Source organism: Capsicum annuum, chromosome 1 (genome assembly GCF_002878395.1).
Source record: "Capsicum annuum cultivar UCD-10X-F1 chromosome 1, UCD10Xv1.1, whole genome shotgun sequence".
Lineage (NCBI taxonomy): Eukaryota > Viridiplantae > Streptophyta > Magnoliopsida > Solanales > Solanaceae > Capsicum > Capsicum annuum.
The window spans coordinates 236,243,797-236,254,492 of NC_061111.1; the positions used below are offsets into that span (position 1 = coordinate 236,243,797).

Sequence of the window (10,696 nt, forward strand, 5' to 3'; positions counted from 1 at the left end):
ATTCCTCTTTAAAGGATGGCCCAGCAGAGCTGAATGAATTGAAGGATCAGTTGCAAAAGTCATTGGATAAGAGATTTATTGGACCTAGTATTTCACCTTGGGGTGTGCCTGTCTTATTGTGAAGAGAAAGGATGGGTCTATGCGGATGTGTATTGATTATTGGCAGTTGAATAAGGTGATGGTTAAGAATAAGTATCGTCTTCCTCGCATCGATGATTTATTTGATCAGTTTCAGGGTGTTGCGGTGTTTTCAAAGATTGATTTGAGGTCTGTTATCACCATTTGAGGATTAGAACTTCGGATATGCCAAAAAATTCTTTTCGAGCTCGATATGGTCATTATGAGTTCTTAGTCATGTCTTTTGGGTTGACCCATGTCCCTGCCCCGTTCATAGAGTTGATGAACTGGGTGCTTCAACAGTATCTTAACTCATTTGTTATGGTATTTATAGATGATATCTTGGTTTATTCCAAGAATAAGGTTGAGCATGAGGATCATTTGTGGATTATGCTTTAGAGATTGAGGTATAAGAAGTTGGATGTTAAGTTCTCAAAGTGTGAGTTTTGGTTGGATTCAGTTTCTTTCTTGGATCATATGATGACTAAGGAATTTATTATGGTTAATCCAGCTAAGATTGCAGCGGTTTGTGATTGGACTAGACCTACTTCGCCCATCGAGATTCGGAGTTTTATTGGCTTGGTCGGGTATTATTAGTGTTTTGTTAAGGGTTTCTCTTCCATTGCAGCTCCGTCGACCAAGTTGACTCAGAAAAAGAATTCCTTCCAGTGGTATGATGTTATGAGGCGAGCTTTTAAAAGCTCAAGGATTTGTTGACTTCAGCTCCTATATTGACTTTGCCCAAAGAGGGCGTGGGCTTTATTGTCTTTTGTGATACTTCAGGTGCTGGGTTAGGTATTGTGTAGATGCAAGTGGGCAAGGTAATTGTGTATGCGTCTTGTCAAGATTGGAGCCTCATGAAAGGAATTATCCTACCCATGATTTGGAGTTGTGTGCAGTTGTGTTTACCTTAAAGTTATGGAGGCACTACTTGTATGGAGTTCGTTGTGAGATCTTCTCAGATCATCGTAGCCTTCAGTACTTCTTTACTAGCGAGATCTTCATATGAGGCAGCGTCGTTGGCTTGAGTTGCTTAGGGATTATGACTTGACTTTTCTCTACCATCAGGGCAAGGTTAATATGGTTGTGGATGACTTGAGCCGAAAGTTGACTAGTTGGGTAGCTTGGTGCATCATTTGACTCAGGAGAGGTCGCTGGCCTTAGAGGTTCATTCTTTAGCTAACCCGATGGTTAGGTTTGATATTTCGACACTAGGGCGTGTTTTGTCATTTATGGAGGCTAGATCATCTTTGATAGAGTAGATTCAAGCTCATCAGTTTGATGATGTTAGATTGAGGTTGATTCGAGATGAGGTGTTGAATGGGGAGGTTAGGCAAGCCTCACTTAATTCAGATAGAGTTTTGAGGATTGGGGACTGAGTTTGTGTGCCGAGAGTAGTGATTGGATTAGGTTGATCTTAGAAGAGGCCCATTGTTCTAGATATTTTATCCATCCAAGTGTGACTAAAATGTATCGTGATTTGAGATAGCACTACTGGTGGGGTGGCATGAGGCGAGATATAGCAAATTTTATGTCTCGTTGCCTATGTTGACAGTAGTGAAGGCCGAGCATACGAAGCCTGGTGGATTGCTTCAGAGGTTACTCATTTTTGAGTGGAAGTGAAATAGATCACAATGAACTTTGTGACTGGTTTTTCTCGTACATCTTATAGTTCTGATAGTGTTTGGGTCATCGTGAATTGATTGACCAAGTCAGCTCATTTTATTCCAGTTTAGGTCTCATTTAGTGCTAGAGGTTAGCCCCTATCGTCATTTGTAAGATTGTGCGTCTTCATGGTGTGCCGATGTCCATTATTTCAGATCGAGGTTCTATGTTCACATCTCACTTTTGGATGACATTTCAGGATAAGTTGGGTACTTGGGTTAATCTTAGCATAGCATTTCACCCCAGAATGATGGCCAGTCGGGCGGACTACTCAGGTTTTAGAGGATATGCTCTGCACGTGCGCGATGAATTTTGGTGGCTAGTGGGACCAGCATTTCGCTTTAGCAGAGTTTGCATATAGTAATAGCTACCATTCCAGTATTGATATGGCTCTTTTTGAGGTGTTGTATGGTAGGCATTTTCGTTCCCCAGTAGGTTGGTTCGATGTTTTAGAGGTGAGACCTTGAGGTGCATACTTGCTTCGTGAGTCTTTGGAAAGAGTCTGGGTCTTTCAGGATAGACTTAGAGCGGCTCAAAGTAGGCAGAAGTGTTATGCTGATTGTAGACTTCGTGCCTTGAGATTTGGTGTTGTGAAGATGTTTTTCTTCGAGTTTCACCCATGAAGGGTATTATTAGGTTTGGGAAGAGGGGAAAGCTTAGCCCCAGATATATTAGTCCATTTGAGATTTTTTGAACTGTTGGTGATGTGGATTATGAGTTGGCTTTGCCTCTTAATCTATCAGCTGCTCATTCACTTTTCATGTTTTTATGCTTTGTTTCTATATTCTTGATGAGTCTCATGTCATTCGTTAGGAGTCAGTTCAGTTAGATGAGCGGTTGTCCTTTGTTGAGGAGTCAATTTCCATTTTGGCTAGAGGTGTTAGGCTGTGTCGCTTTAGAGTGATCCCTATGGTTAAGGTCCAATGGCGAGATCACCTGTAGATGAAGCTACTTGGGAGGTTGAGTCTGATATGCGTAGTTCCTATCCATACCTTTTCATTGATTCGGGTATTTCTTTTGCCTTAGTTCGAGGACAAACTAGATTTTTAGTGGTAGATGATGTAAGGACATGAAAATTTGATAAAATATGTGAAATTGTGATTTTATGTGATTTTACTATTTTACCCCTCTCCGTAGTTGCATTATGATATTTTTGGGGTGTAGGAATGATTGACATGATTTTCAATGCATTTTGGTATCATTTATGCAATATTGTGATTTTTTATGGCTTTGAGAGCCTTATTTTGGACTTATGTAGATATCTTTTGATCCGTGAGACGGATGGCTAAACGGACTACACTAGCAGCTCCGAAATATCCATTTTAGGCTAGGTAAATCTTTGGTTCGGGTCCCGATGCACCCGAGCTCATTTCGACCTATTGGTCGGAAAGTTGGAAAATTAGAAATACGGGTGTGGGACTCACATTTGATTGAAACAACCTCGGATGAAAAATTCGACTTCGCCAGCAGATCCGAAATGTTGATTTTAAGGTGTTCGTATGTTTGTATGATTTTACGGCTTTTAAATCTCATTTCGACCTTTGATTTGAAAAATTATAATTTTGAATTTCGGAGGTCAACTTTGTGAAAACGATATTTTTTTTGAAAATCTGATATCGTCATCGCGTCCGGAATGTCGAATTTAGTATGGTTGCATATTTTATTTGTGTATATCGGACTCCGAACGAATTTCGAACACCCCATCAAAATCCGTTTCGACTTAAGGAAAAAAAACAGCAATTATATTGCAGATTTTCTGCAATATAAACAGCTTTTTCACCCTTTTTGGCCTATTTTGTTCATTTTTTCATCTTGCCTCTTGAGAGTTAAACTTTAAATAGTTTGGGAGCTTAAAAGTGAAGCTTGTGGGAGCTTGAAGCTAGATTAACATCTATTTCTTGATTTTATTACGAATTTAAGGTAAGAATTCACCCCTTTTCTTAGTAACTAGAAAAATTTCCCGCGCTTCACGCGGTTATTTAAAAATATTAGTAAAACTATTTAAAAATTATCTTATAAATTATTTACCATTTTGAGAAGTTAAACAAATTCTTTTAGAGTTTTACAACAATAGTGTTTAAAAAGTATTAGTTTAAGTAAGTTGTTAAGAATGTAATTCACCTAATTTTTGTGCATGTTATAATTAAATATATGAACATATGACAGACATATACATTAAATTCGTCACGTACTTCTAGTAAGTATTTATTAGCATATTGACCGAAAAGATCTCTAGGTATACTAAACTTAGCCCCTTTCTCCAACTCCAACAAGATATTGCTCTTTCTGCAGTCAAACAAAAGAGACTCCAAACATTAAGTGATGCTAGTCAAAAGGTGAAGTTTTACATAACCAATCACATATTTACGTACTTGAATGGAGGAGTGAAATCAATTTCTATCGGGCCATTAGCATGGTACCTTATTTTATAGCATCCAGTTAGTTCCTTCACCATATCTAAGAGCAACATGCAAAAATCAAATTACCTATAGCTTAAATTATACAATAGATTGAAGACAAAAAACAGTCAAGATAAATTTGATAAGTTTGCCTAATAGTAGCCGCTCTGTCAAATCCTCAAATTCATCAAGTTACTTGTAATCGGCACAAGCCATATAAAGTTCACACATTTGTAAATTCAAGACAATGAGTTAAATTCATTTTCTCATACCTGAATTGCTTCCTGATCTCATAAACACCATCAAATCCACCAACAACCAACTTCTTTAGATAAAGCTCGGGGATAACATGAGTTAAAAACTCAGATGGTCACTCAACTTTGGACTTTTATTCCAAAAAGTCACTCAACTTTGATCCTTACTTCAAAAGTCACTCAACTTTCACATTTTTACTCAGAAAGTCACTCAAACTATTTAATCATTTTTTAAATAACATTTGCTTATGTGAAATTATTATTTAAATGCAAAATTCAGAAAAATAAAAAATTATCTTTTAATGACCCTTTTATCATTATTCCCATAAATTTAGTATCTCCCCTCCTCTTTTCTCATTTTTCTTCTACTTCTCACATATTGTAATTGATTCAATATTAAATACGTTTAATAAAATATCAAAGGATCACATTAAAATTTAACAATAACCAAAGAATTAAAATTATAATTATTTTGATCTACCTTTTCAATCCTTGTTTCAACTTCTTTTTTTTTCATCTGATATTGATGTTCGTATTGAAATCTAATTAAATTTAAATTTGCACATTATATAACTTATTATAAGTGTGACGCTCTCAACGATACACCCCTCCCCCTCCCCTCTTCCTATTTTCACTCTAAATATGTCTTTTTTTTATAAATGTTTGTATTATATGTATGAAAAAAAACATTGTACTATATGTCTATGTATGATGAATTAGGGATTTTATACCCATAACTAAATACTATGAGTAATATATATAAGCTATAGGGATTCACTATATGTATGTAATAACTACGTACACGTGACTTTTAGTAATAAATGAGTTAAATTACGTATTATTTAGTTATATTTCATCGTATTAATATAGTTTATATTAATAATTTTTTTATCCTTCGATTATTGTTAAATTTAATTTGATCTTTTAATATTTTATTTATTAGGCATATTTAATGTTGAATCAATTACAATACGTGAGAAGGAGAAGAAAAATGAGAAAGGAAAATTAATTTATAGGAATAAGGATAAAAGGGTCATAAAGAGATAATTTTTTATTTTTCTGAATTTTGCATTTAAATATTTTCATAAAAGAAAATGTTATTTAAAAAAATGATTAAATAGTTTGAGTGACTTTCTAAGTAACAATGTGAAAGTTAAGTGACTTTTGAAGTAAAGATCAAAGTTGAGTGACTTTCTGGGATAAAAGTTCAAAGTTGAGTGATCGTTTGAGTTATTAACTCGAGATAACACACATGAATAGTTTTGTATCCAACTCGTTATGGTAGCCTTATTTGATTTGTCAATTTTAATTATTGCATTCACATAGGAGAAAATATGCATTAAGGCATAGCCACATTAACTCAGTGTTGCTTCTGAAATCTGCAGGATCTAAACCATAAACCAAAATTCAATTCCTCTTCTTATTAGTAAAAATAAATTCATAAAGACACCATGAAAGATATCAACAAAAAAATGAACTCTATAGATATTGAAAAAAAACATGAAGAAACTTTATAAATAAATTCATAGCCATTCTTTTGGTACACTGGAAAAACTTAAAAAGTTTATAACTTGTCAAAAATAATGTCATTACATCTGCTAGGAGAAGAACTCTATATTGATGATCCTATTAGTGTTTTTATATTATCAAATATTCAAAATGTTTGTGTCCTACATTTACCAAAAAATTGGCACATTGATGCAGCACAAGTGAAGCAACGAATTAGGAGTTACAATATCACAATAATGTTATAAAACACTTAAAATATCTTCAAATTGTCCAACAACAATACATCTTTGCTCAAGAATTTTGGACATTGCATTATTGTAGATGAAAGAGCAAGGACCAAAGTCACTCCATAACAATTTTACACTTTCACCATCAGAAAATTTCCATCATTCTGAGAGGAGAGTGCACAAGTATTTTAAAAAAGGAAAAAGTATCTCACTATATTCCTTGTCAAAACCTTAACAAAACCAATCTTGAAAAATTGAAATCTTTGTGGAATGCTGCCGACTTTGTCTGAATCACCAAACAAAGGTACCTGATTCTGAGTTTAAGCCTAAACATTAGTTTAGGAGAGAGTATAAGTCAACAATAGGGGCCATTCAGATTAACTATTCTTAAGAAACTCGTTGTTTCAATCTTACTATTAGTGGCAATAAAAACAAAGAGGAAAAGTGATACTAACCTAACTGGGGTTGTGCGCTGACATGAACCATAGCCGACAATAAATATGCCAAAGTCTTCCCAGAATCGGCTTCAGCAATCCCTATGAAGTCTCTGCCCTTTAAAGCCATTGTCCATCCTTGTGACTGGATAGGTGTTGACTCAATAAATCCTAGTCTTGAAATGACCTCGAGGCAATAATCTATTACACCAATTTAATCAGAAAAATTTCAAAACATTTAGCTAAATTTATCAATACATTTAGGTTCTCCAGAAGTAATACCAGGAAAGTTTGCCTCATGTAACATCTGAATTGGCCTAGGGACGTCACTGCCTTCAAGGTGATATCAAACGTGCACAAAACATAGCAACATCCTGATTTGCCATTCTCTTCCGCTAGTAAAGTAACAATATCCTTCTTTATCTCTTTATTCATTTGAGGATCATCTTTACTAGTGTCTGCATCCCTACTTTTTCACCTCTTTTCTAAGAAACAACCGAACGCGTACTCCAGAAGGACTGGCTTGAAAGGATATATTATTCCCCACTAACAAGCAAGAGGAACTTTTTAATGCCAAAATGAATGTTCCTGGTTCCTTCCTACTCATGTGCCCGCAATAACTGGTAAGTTGTCCCCAAAGTCTAGAAAGGCAAAATGGAACTTGCAAGAGCAAGACTCAAAACAAGCAGCCTCTAGCAATCAGAGGTGACCATAGGGAGTAAAATGTCTAACATATTGATCAGTGAGGTATTTGCCTTTTATACACTTCAATCCTTAGACAAATGCCTTGTGAACACTTCAAACCTTAAATAGTTCGCTCTGAATACTCCGAGATATTTCATATTTGAATTTTCTTTTAAGCATCTGATAGTACTGGTTTATGCTATTTTATGGATAGTTACACGTGATGCTTGTCTCACACAAACAAATCTTAGAGGAGAAATGTGGTGAACCGTAGCTGATATTTTTTTATGATGGAAACTTTATAAATGAAAACCAGCATCAAGAGAATGTTGGTGATTAGAAACAATTACAAAAAACAAGCCTTACTAACTTTGAAGAGAACAAATAAAATCGAGCAAGGCCTCTACATCCTGTGTATCGTATACATTTGCCATATTACTCCAAAAAGGAAAGCGTAGAAATACAAAGAATCTTGAGACTAATTATATTTTTCATTTTGTCTTCGAAACTCCTAGGTCTTTTCTCACCATATGATTCACCAAATTACAGTAGGGATGTCATTCCATAGTTTTAATTCAAAGCTACTCTTTATTCACAGTCCAACCTCGAAGAAAACCTAAGACATATCTTGGCATGACCCACTTGATTCCTAGCATAATGAAGAAGAGGTCCAATAACTCAGATGTGAACTTACAATGAAGGTAAAAGGGCATCTACTGTAGACAGTCATTTCTCTCCTCTGTAACTTGCTTTGAGCTGGGCATGCATTTTTGCTTGCCAACCAAATGAAAAGTTGAATCTTGTAGGGGGAATAGCTTTTACATATTTCTCTCCATGGCCAAGAGGGATTTGAGCTTAGTATGCTGGAGAGCATTGAAGTGAATAGCAAGATTTGACCGAGGAAGTGTCATCCTTTTTACCTTTCCATTATTTATGCAGCAGGGAGTAGGAATCTAGCAGCCACCCATTCCTACACTTCCAAATTGCAAGACACGTCATTGTTCTTTATCCTCTTCAGAGTCTCTTTTGTTATGTCATAGTAATGGAGCTACTAATGATTTAGATTCTTTTTTTTGACAAGGTATTTAATATTACTACCTTAACAAACACTCAAACTTTGCCTTAAACAAGTAAGTACTCCAACTTCGAGCATAAAAATTTTTAGTCCTGAATGAAACAGCAAATATGACACTCTTATCTAATCTAATAATACTTTATCATCGTCCTCCCCATTTGCGAACTTGACGCCCCTAGGGCTTTCAAGTGGCAAAAGGTTGAAGGACTGGTGGCTTAGTCACATGTTCGAGCCCACACCATGCGAACTAAGCATGGTATTTAAGTAGAGAAAGGTAGAAGGGCAAGACACGTTTTCACCGAGTACCAAAACCCATGGTTGATCCTAACAAATTTCTCGATCATTAAAATAAATCCTTTTCCCTTGAGACAATCTAACCGACTTCATTCAGCTTCCAAAATCACTACTCAAACTGAGTTTTATCATTGCCATCACAACTCCTATTTTATAGGATTTTAATGAATAATCAACCTACAAATACATAGAGATATGCTCTTATATTCCACTTCACATTTCTCACCATATATTGTTGTCCAATAAGCTGAAAGAACGATTCTCCATTGACCATATTTTATAACTACAAACATAAACATTATTCATATAAATATTTGGATACATGAATTTTAACTTCATCTATATCCTCTCCTTTAAGCAACAAAAAAGACACAACCATAATAATTTTTTAATCTCAATCACGAAATTAATCTACCACATACACCTTCCTTTTATCCTGGCTTGGAATTGTACCAACAGTTGAATGTACTCAAATTGGAGTAAATATGGACTCTCCAAATATGTTGTTACACCGTGTCGGATCCTCCTAAAATGTACTACTTTTGGAGGATCCAACACGCATTGGTCGGCATTTTTGAAAATTCAATAGAGACATAAGACCATGCATCTGTCGTGAAATACAACACTCTACCAGTCTAGTTAAACATGAACAGGCATGAAATATAACTATTACAGCAACCTAAAACTTACTATCTGGGGAAGAAGTCTGTTCGGACTCATGACGCCAGGGGTCCTGTGATCCATTGTTGAAGATAATCTTTAACCCTGCCAAAACAAATTTGACATAATAAAATTTGTAATTCCATAATAGTTTTGCATTTGAATTAAAATTAAGTGAAACCAAGTTAAACCTCTCATCCTAACTTTTCATATATGATGTCCAACATCGTACACAATTTGAGATCTGCTGGATGCTCGAGCCAAAATATTTTATCACTTCACTATTTCACCTTCGTAGAATAACTTTTAAGCAGTGAAATAACCTTCCAATGAGCTGTTTAAGATGTCTACAAAATAACACATAATTATGATATAAGAATCCACAGGAAAGAATGAAAAGGATTAATTAAATACAGCGTAAAAGATGTCAATTCTGTATTGTAAGATAAAAGATCCAAACTAAACCTTCCACCTCCGCCTCTACCACCTCGTCCATCACTATACCCTCCATCAAAACCCCTAATGTAGTTTGTGAGGGAGAAGGAGGAAGATCGACCGGTTTTTTTAATGTTAACATAAACACAATTAATGGATTTTTGTAACAGTAAATACAATTAATGAAATTATTAAGAAAATTATAAGAAAGCAATTAAAATGAGAAAAAGCTCAAAAAAATAGGAAAAAAGATAAATCACAATATTGATCATTGAATCACAATATTGATCATTGAGGCAAGCCACACCAGCAGCCTCCAATGATCCTTTTATATATATATAGATAGATAGATTTCTTAATAAATTCTCCAAAACCCAAAAAATCTTAGGGCATGATTTTAAATTCAAATTTCACCTCTTTCACTTAAATAATATTTGTATCTTATAATTACTAATTTTTCATCAATTTAACCTTCAAAACAACTTCGATTCTTGATTTTAACTCAAATTTCAAAGATTTTTACCCGGTAAAGCTCAAACGTGATTTTTCTTCTATTTGAACTCCATTTTTTACTCGATTTAACTTGAGTTTGCAGATGTAGGTTCCAAAAAAATATGGGGAACATATTTTTGAAGTAAATTTCCAATTTTGCTCTTCTTTTTTGGAAATCTATTTTGGGGGTCCGTTTTGACCCCGAACCAAAAGTAGTTAATATGGGTGTCGTTGGTTTTGTCTTAACGCGTAGATTTCATATTTGATATTTTTTGTGGAGTTCTAGATTGTTCGTAAAAAGTAAGGTTGGGGTTCAAGTGTAGCAGACAGGTTTTGACTTTCGAGGTAGGTTATGGCTTAACTCTTTCAGACTAGGCTAGGTAGTAAATGATGATACAAAATGCATGTTAAGGGTGGAAACTAATTATGAAAATGGGGGCCTATATGTAAT

General features: G+C 34.9%; 1 long non-coding RNA gene across 1 annotated transcript; it reads right to left on the bottom strand.

Annotated features, from left to right (window-relative positions):
* Nucleotides 1-6,932: 6,932 nt before the first annotated feature.
* Nucleotides 6,933-10,020, bottom strand: LOC107848211. The gene is made up of 4 exons (XR_001667907.2): nucleotides 9,784-10,020; nucleotides 9,510-9,665; nucleotides 9,349-9,423; nucleotides 6,933-8,259 (listed from the first exon to the last, which is right to left on the bottom strand). It is a non-coding gene; the product is annotated as an uncharacterized LOC107848211 (long non-coding RNA).
* Nucleotides 10,021-10,696: the final 676 nt, after the last annotated feature.